The sequence below is a fragment of the Cygnus olor genome, chromosome 3, assembly GCF_009769625.2.
Source record: "Cygnus olor isolate bCygOlo1 chromosome 3, bCygOlo1.pri.v2, whole genome shotgun sequence".
NCBI classification, from domain to species: Eukaryota; Metazoa; Chordata; class Aves; order Anseriformes; family Anatidae; genus Cygnus; species Cygnus olor.
The window spans coordinates 9,530,280-9,540,092 of NC_049171.1; positions in this window are offsets into that span (position 1 = coordinate 9,530,280).

Here is a 9,813-nt window from a genome sequence, read left to right on the forward strand (position 1 = left end):
TCTAGTGTTGCTTTTGTATGTGATGCAGCAGATGTGAATGACAACTCAAAATACAAAGGGAAGGCAATGCTGAACAGCTACCAAATATGACTTGGTCATAGGAGGATGCCTCACACAGATTGGTATTACTGGGGAACACAGATTGATATTACTAGGGAAGTGGAACAGAATTTCTTTAGTGTCTATCGCTGCCTAACTTGTACATGGCAAATGCTGAGCTGATGTTATCAGGATAAGACTAGGACTGCTTCCAGACCTATTCTATGTAATTGCATTTGGACATGGAGGTCTATGGAAATGAGAAGAAGACCTTTCAAACCACTGGAAAACAGTTACATGAAAAAATCAGAAAGTATTGATGCCTTCTGTGTTTTTCTATAGTCTATTAAGACTAATTGCTTGGGTGGGCTCCCACCATGAACTGGTCATTAAAAAGAACAGGTGAGGTAACTATAATCAAATGAAATATGAATGACATCAAAACCATGCATGCACCACTATGCTTTGCTTCTTGCAGTAAAAACAGCTTTCAAACCTGCAATACAATCTTCCCAACAAGCATATAAATAAAGCCACACCTAATAATACTCTTCTTCCTATCCAGGCTGGTTGTGGCTTTGGGCAGCCTGCTCTAGTGGTTGGCAACTCTGCCCAGAGCAGGGGGGTTGAAACTAGATGATCTTTAAGGTCCTTTTCAATCCAGGCCATTCTATGATTCTGTGATTCCTTGACATACTGTGATGGACAAAATTTCTTTCTGCATCTATAGATATGAAACTTTTCTACCATTCAAGGTAAACATATGCTAATTCCAGAAAGCTCTGGAGAAATAAATAAATAAATAAATAAATAAATAAATAAAGCTTGCTTTCTCTGGCACAGAATTAGTTCCAGCAATAAATTAAGCTACTACATACAATATTTAGAATTGCTACTGACTCTGAAGACTCAGATAATCCCCACAGAAATAACACGTCTGTCACACATTTCTCTTGGGTTATGGTGCCATTTGCCAACAAGGGGAGATCTTTGATAAGAGAAGAGCTATTCAAGATGATTTTTTCAGTACTCCCACAGAAGTCAAGACCTGAGCAACTTCTTAAATGTTGACAGAAGGCATGATAGGACCAGTTAACACTTCAGCACATTTTAAACACAATTTTGACCTATGAGCTTGCTGTGGAACCCAGAATAGGATTTATACCCACTCGATACAAAATAAGTGACAGGGATAGTAATAAGTGATAGTAAGACAGACTTTTAGAAACATTGCCAAAGCCTCCAGAAGAGGTTTTACATCTAAACTAAGAACATTCAGACAACATTAAAGTCCTCGTAGAATATGGATTTCTGACAAAAATTAAAGATACAAGTTTTCTACGGTCTACAGCTATTTTAATGTACTAAGCTGAGAGGGCATGGCCTGGGTCACTAGATTTCAAACATCAATTCTATTCAGGCTTTAAATCTGTTTAGAGGCACTTCTGACTTTGGTCAAGGTAATTTTCACATGTCTACATCGTTTTGAATTGCCAGAGAATTTGGCAGCATGGATAGTATCCAGCCTTGAAATATGAGCACTATGTATTTTACAAGTCTATACTTGCGTTAAACAGCCTAAAAGATAACACCTACTTAACTGTAAAGCCCGTGTTGCTATTTTTTGGAGGGGCAAACAGAACAGGTACCTGAGCAGAGTTGTGTGAATGTATACAGGAGGTAATTGGTCACTAAGTATTTTGGGCTTTTACACTATCTTTCTTTCTGCTGTCTGAAGTGTAAAATTAACTTCTTTTTACCTAGCTATTCTGCAACCACATCAGGACACCTCTCAAGCCTTCCTGTCCCAAAGTCTTTAGGACCCTGGAGATCCATAATTCTCCCAGCCCAAGCACCCTTTTCTTTATCAACACACTTAAAACTATTTCTTTCAACCCTTCTCATTTACCTTGTCCCAACTTCCTCACATGAACCCCAAATACATTCATTCCTCCCAATACATCACCACAATCCCTATCCTAGTCCTCTCTCAGAGTCTTCATTTTGATCCATTCCACTTTCTAAATCTTATTCCACCTTGTTCACTTTGACAAACAGTACCTAACGATGCCACATACAGTCTGACCTACCCAGTTGAGCCTGACATCCCTCCAAGTTTTATTTCACCCATAGCTCAATTTTGGGCTCTGATGTAGAATTTTAAAATTCAGACATAAGGCCCACCTAGACAGGAACCTAGAGGGCTGCAAGAGGACAACATGACAAGGAAAGACAATCTTAGCTGTATTTGAAAGTCTTACCAATTAGAGTCTGAAATTTCGTACATAGTTGCTTGAGTTGGGCATTTAGTATATAGAACAAAGTTTTCATAGAATCATACCATAAAAGACCTTGGGCTGGAAGGGACCTTAAAGATCATCCAGTTCCAACCCCCTGCCATAGGCAGGGATGCCACCCACTAGATCAGCTTGCCCAGGGTCCCACCCAACCTGGCCTTGAACACCCACAGGGATGGGGCATCCACAACCTCTCTGGGCAACCTGTTCCAGTGAGTGGAGAATTCCCTCTTAACATCTAATCTAAATCCCCAATCTTTTAGTTTAAAGACATCACTATCTGCCTGTGTAAAAAGTCATTCTCCATCATTTTTACAAGCACCCTTGAAGTATTGAAAGGCCACTATCAGGTCTGCCCAGAACCCTCTCTTCTTCAAGCTGAACAGCTCCTGCTCTCACAGCCTTTCTGAAGAAAGCAGAGGTGCTCCAGTCCTCTGATCCTCTTCGTAGCCCTCCTCTGGACCTGCTCTAACAGATCCATATCTTTCTTGTGCTGGGGGCCCCAGACCTGGACACAGTACTTCAAGTGTGGCCCCACAAGAGCAGAGCAGAGGGGGACAATCACCTCTCTCAACCTGCTGGCCACTGCTGATGCAGCCCAGGATGCAGTTGGCCTTCTGGGCTGCAAGTGCACACTGCTGGCTCATGTTGAGCTTTTTGTCCACCAGAACCCCCAAGTCCTTTTCCACAGGGTTGCTTACAATGAGTTTTTCTCCCAGTCTGTACTCCTGTCTGGGATTGCCCTGACCCAGGTGTAGCGTAGCACCTTGCATTTGGCCTTGTTGAATCTCATTACGTTCACATGGGTCCACTTCTCAAGCTTTTCCAGGTCCCTTTGGATGGCATCCCTTTCCCTCTGTTGGATTAACTGCACCACTCAGCTTGGTGTCATCTGCAAACTTGCTGAGGGTGCGCTCAATCCCACTGCCTATGTCATTGATAAGGATATAAAACAGTACTGGTCCCGAGACAGACCCTGAGAGACACCATTCATCACCAGCCTCCACCTCAACATAGAGCCATTTATCACCACTTTGTGGCCATCCAACCAGTTCTTTACCCATTGAATAGTCCACCCATCAAATCCATCTCTCTCCAATTTGGAGATCAGGATGTCATGTGGGACCATTGCAAAGGCCTTACAGAAGTCCAAGTAGATTATATCAGTGGGTCTTCCCTTGCCAACTGATGCAGTCACTCCATCATAGTAGGACACCAGATTGGTCAGGCATGATTTACTCTTGGTGAAGCCATGCTGGCTCTCATGGATCACCTCCTTGTCCTTCATTGCTTGCAGGAGGATTTGTTCCATGGTCTTGCCAGGCACAGAGGTGAGCTCACTGGCCTGTTGTTCCCTGGGTCCTCCTTCCTACCCTTTTAAAAAACGGGAGTGATGTTTCCCTTTTTCCAGTCACCAGACTTTTACCTGACTGCCAGGACTTTTCAAATATGACGGAGGCTTGGCAACTCCATCAGTCAGTTCCTCAGGCCCTTGGGATGCATATCATCAGGCCCCATAGACTTGCACCTGATCTGTTTCATTACATGATCTTGAACCTGCTCTTTGCTTACAGTGGGAGGGACTTTGCTCCCTCAGCCCTCATCTATGGGTTCAGGGAAATGAGAGACATGGGAAGCCTGACTGGAAGTGAAGACTGAGGCAAAGAACATGTTGAGTTCCTCAGTCTTCTTCATTTCTGCTCTTATTGGTTTTGTTTTGTTGTGGTGTGAGTTTTTGTTTGTTTGTTTTCCTCTCCCACTAATTGCTTGGTAAAGGGAAAGAGAGTGAAAAAATATTTTTAGAGTTGTATGATTTCTGCTAAGAGCTCATATTGTTGATATGGAGTGCTATTAGCATTAAACGTGTGTAAGGACTTGAGTTTGAGAGTCCCCTGTACTGACACCTCATTTGTTTGCATTATGAAGAAAATATGAAAGTAGTACAGTATACATAGAAGAAATTTATTTCACACAGTCAAATAAATAATGTAAAATGAGGAAAAATGTACAATAGTAATCAGAAGATCAGCTTGCAATCTTAGATTTAACCAGCTCTGTGACTAGAGTCAAAATACTTAGATCATTCAGAGGAATATTTCTGTAACAAGTAAATATGGCTTGCTTGCTTTCTACGAGAAAAAGATTGTCTTTGTTTCCTATAAGTCTTTGCAATAGATTCACAGTGTGTTTAAGGGCAAAGTAATAGCCATTATCTTCTCAAAAAAAATTAAAAGTCATTTTATGAATATTATTCTACCTGCTCTGCTGGGAGAAGAAAAAACAAACAAACAAACAAAACAAAAAAAAGGAAAGAAAAAGAATCAGGTTAAATCATAATCAGGTCTACATGCAGAAAGCTGGGAAAAAATATTCTAATACATAAGAGGTAGTTTTTTGTTGGGTGGATAGCATCCCCGGTCAGTTTTGTGTTTATGGCTCAGTACTAGTGAAACATTTTATTTTCACATCTTAAAAGATCATTTCAGGGCTGAACAAACACAGCAGATTCAGCAGCAGCTGGAATACAACTACTACTGTTCACCCTTTGGAAAGTTTATGAAAGCGCTGGTATGGTTCTGAAATATTAAAAGGTCTTCTGAAACTCAGAGAGAAAACAGCAATGTAAAATCAAGGGTCTGGTCTGGCTGAGTGGATAAAGTGTCACCCTTTTATTCTGGGGACCTAAATCTTTCAAGTCAATATGTGGTGTAGAAAGGCTTTTATGGTCATTGGCTAGTGGCCATGAATTCATATCAACAAAAGTAGCATAATTCAGAGGAGGGAAGAGGAAGAAATCAAAGTGTAACAAGGCTTGTGTTATAAAAAGGCACAGTCCCTCACTTGGAAACAGTCTTGAACAGTAACATCTGACCCAAAGCTCTTGCTCCTGGGAAAGAGTTCAGATCACAATTTGCATTTGTATGTTTCAGCTTGACTTAGCTCTATACATCTAACAAATTTTACACTTTACATGGTTCCATATTTGACATGACTCTATTACCATGGTACCAGAACACCTCAAATTTTGATACACTTATTCTTTTAACCCTGTGGGGTAAGGAATACTTGGGCAGAGACATTACTTACGTTTACACAGACAGCTTGACTTGCAGCCAGAATATCCAGAGTGCTTAAGATTGCTGGCAGTAACACAGGAAAATCAGTAGTCCATAAAAAGTTTGAACTTCAGCACAGTAGCTCTGGCTGTCCTTGGGAAGAAGGCCAGTGCTCCAGGCCACCTCAGGGCATGCCAGGTTGTCTCATCCTTGTATTCCAGGCTCAGTCCTAAGGAAAGACAACCTGATGTTGCATGCAGGATTCAGGCTGAGGCCAAAATGACAGAACAAAATCGCTATGTCTCTCTTAAGCCCTCACCTCCCTCAGATGCATCTTTAAACACCTCTCCAACTTTTCATTTCAACAATTTGTACAGTGTTCTGGCAACACTCCTGTATTTCATATCTAATACCTCTGGGTACCTTTACACTTTCCAAGACAAGAAAAAACCTTTCTTGTTGCTCCAATGGTTCCACAGTTATCCCCACATGAAGAGGGAGAAGGGAAGTAATTTAAAATTATTTTCAGTCTTTCCACCTGCTACAACCTAACAAGCAGCTATCAGCCTTACTGCTCTGTTTCTCACTGGTGGGTGGACTGAAAGCTCTTTTAAGTAACATTTATCTCCATCGAGCCAACCAGGTAAGGGTCTGTACTGATCTGTTCGTAACTGGTATAATTGTTCACATCTACTTCTAAAATATCTCTACAAATATTTTAATTGCCAATAATTAACTGCAGATATAGAAGGAAAAAGGCAAACAGATGCTCACAGCTGGATTATTCCATGATTCTGGACAGCTTTAACACTAGATAAGATGCAGTGTTTGGATGCAAATCCGGCATAAGTGATCCCATACAAAACTATTTCTTCAAGACATCCCAGAACACATCTCAATTGTCCTATATGAAAAATAGCTTTTCCTTTCCAAGTGTTTATCCTCTGATTAATTCACAAATATTGGGGTCATTTCCCTTCTTATTTTAAATGAGGTTTATTGCAAGAGTCTTTTTTCTTATTTCATGAGAATTCCCTTTGAATGTCATAGTAGACCTTCCATGGACTGGGTTCATTTCTGTAACAATGGAAATGTCATAGCGGATAAAACTAAGTACATCAGATTCAGCAAACAAGCTCCAGTATTGTGGAAGTCATCTTTTATTGTTGTTTAAAGAAGAAGCATAAGAAATATTCCTCCTGTATATGAATAAAAATATATACATCTTAGTATTGTAGAGGATAATAATGGTCTTCTAGCTAACTTTCCTGACTTTTTTAAAATCTAATTTATTCTTTGGGCAGTACAAAAATCTGACAGTGAGTTCCAAAGCTGAAAAGTGTGAGAAAAGCACTTCCTTACATTTACCTTAGACTAGTAGCACGACAATTTCATCAGATGGTCCCTATTTCTTCAAACATGGTCAACAGTAAACAAAGCAGTTCATCTTCTCTGTGCTATTTATTATCTTATATAATATATAATTTTTTTCCTTGGTCATTTTTTTTTCTCCCCAAAGATCCATAATCCTAGCCTAACTGATCTTCATGAAAGTGTCTTCATAATGCCTTTGATCTTTGTTGATCTTCTCTGTTTCAACATTTTTTTCTGTTGGAAAAGGATGGACAAAACTGCATAGAGTATTCAGGACACAAGGTGATCCTGGCTTTATACAGAGGAAAAATTATGTCTACCATTCTGTTTTTGATGCTTTCTTTGTCGTTTGTACTGTCTTTACCTTTCATTGAGCACCTTTTAAAGAGATAACTACAACTCTAAGATGTCTTTCCAAAATAGCAATATCTTATTTATGAATCTATGGCTGTGTACAAATTGTTAGGACTGTGCTTCCTTGCATCTATTACTTTTCATTTATCAGCACTGAATTTTGTCTCTCATTTTATCTCCAATCACTCAAAATCACAACATCTGCTTACACTTTTGTTGTCAGTTTTATTTTGTCACCTTGAAGAACTCTGTAGTATCAGCAAAGTTAGTCACCTCATTATCCGTTATTCCAAATAATTTATAAATGTGATGAACTGTACAAATCCTAACAAGAGCCTCTCTGTCTGTGCTGACAATCTTTTTGCGAAGTGAAAACTGCAAAGCTGTCCCTACACTTTGCTTCCATCTTTTCACCTACCATTATGCTTTCCTTGATAACTTCTATTAGTCTTGGACACAGCTGACAAAAACTACATTCAGGATTCCAGGTGCTGTTTTGGAATTTTAGCAATTTTAGCTTTATAGGACACTCACACTCATTTTCTGGTCTAAATTTCTTTTTTTTTTTTTTTTTTTTCTTTAAATCTTAGCTTAATATGCCAAGTAAATTGTCTTGTAGTTGGATGAACCAATCCAAAGTCAAAAAGAATCATACAAAAAGAAGTCCTGATGTTTACAAAATCAGCCTTTTCCTTCATCATATAGTACCAATTTGAAATCAAAAGGAGTATTTTAACCAGTTGAATCACAGCCTATTGACTCCTGCCCTTCCTTACAGCTACCCCATTTCAGCAATTCACATTTTCACTAAGCACATTGAGGATATGGAAAGGCATTAAAACTTAGTGGTGTGACAATGTTGTGGAGGTGTATTAACTTAGCCAGCTTTCATGCTGACTTTGCAGTGATAAAAATGAGATGAACCAGTGGGTAAAAAATACATAGAGATGTAATAACCAATCTGCTTCTTTCCTACTCATCTCTGGCTTCATGATGCTGAAAATCTCACTGCTTCAGCCTGGGGAAAGAAATCTTTCCATAATCCTACAAGAGTTTACAATCTACCATACAAATCAAAGTAATATGGTAATCAGCAGATAAGCACAATAACACATGTGGCGTTAAATGAAGTCTCTTGTTCTCTCATGGGGGGAAGAGAGAGACTTATTTGTTCAATATACCATTATAAAATTATCTAGTTTTAGGAAGAAAAAAAAAGAAGAAGAAAAAAAAACAACAGAGAGCACATTTTAAATTCTTATCTTTTTGCTTTTTTTGTGAAACTTATTGATGAATAATTTAAAACTATGTCTTAGCTATTCTCCGTTCTCTATAAAAATGTAATCTGACTTAATTATGTGTCATCACAGTAATAATAGTAAAAGAAATCCACTCCAGGGATGAGTAGAGCATACAGTGTTTTATGGAAAGTCCAAAAGACATTATTTTAATTTATACAAAATGAGTTTTAGCACTTGAAATACTTTTATTCATAAAATTGTTTCCAAGCATTTCACAGGCCTCCTACCAATAAGGAAAGTTTCACAGCAGAAGAATACAAAGGATGGTGGCAGCCTTGGTTAAAGGATGGCTGCCTGTTCATGAGGATTTTATGCACTGATTCTTGAACTTAAGGTTGGCAAGGAAAATTTTAAGCACCAGAAATAGAGGAGATGGAAAACTTCTATAAACCCAAGACAAATCTATTTAGTTGACCCCTATCCATGTCACATCCACAAATCCATGCTGCACAATTAATTATTAACAAAATTAGCAACTGCTTGTGCTGATGTTTCTTCAATATGTAAGGACCATTTCATATGAGATCACACCAAGATGGTATTTAAAGCCATCTCCTGCCTAAAACTAGATATTATGTTACTAAGAGAGATGAACAACCAGAGAAAATGAATCCAGAAGCAGTCTTGCTCTATATGCACACTCTTTCCCATCTGAAAATTCCAAAGCATCTCTGTAAAGGGGCATATTCATATTTGCATCCTAGTTATACTACCTTTATGTCCAGGTCACATATGTCTAGGGAGACTACTGAATTTTTGAATGGAGAAGGGGCTCATAACCTGGTAACTAAGATGGGCATTCTGTGGAACAAGTGAAGTTTAATAATCAAATAACAGCCCAGCTCACTAACTGGAATTGTTTCTGTCCTTAGAAAGCTGACACAGTCTTATTTTCTAGCATGGAAGATCCACCTATTCTAAGATAAAATATCCAAAATGCAAGTTAAAATTTCAGAAACTAATGTGGGAAAACTGACTTATACTTTATAATATTATTTTTACAATAATATAGAAACTACCCTAGAACTACCACCATTTGTTTCCGCATATGGGGTAATTTAAAAGACAAGTTGGTGGAAAGCAGCATTCAATGTTATTTTTTTTCCTTGTTAGTCCTTTTACAACATAAATTTTTATGAGACACCATTTGCTCAATAGGACTGCAGTTATTGTAAAGGGGCCACAATTTTTCGCATCAAAGTCACTCACTTCAAGAAAATTCAAATGGACCAAGCAAAAAAGTGAAGCTCAGTTTTCAGAAACGAACAATGATGTTGGGCAGTCAGTTAAAAACCCTTTCAAATGTCTTTTGTTAAAAAAAAAAAAAAAAAGAAAAGAAAAAGAAAAACAAAAAAAGAAAAAAAAAAAGATTTTGTGTCTAAAGAGAACAAA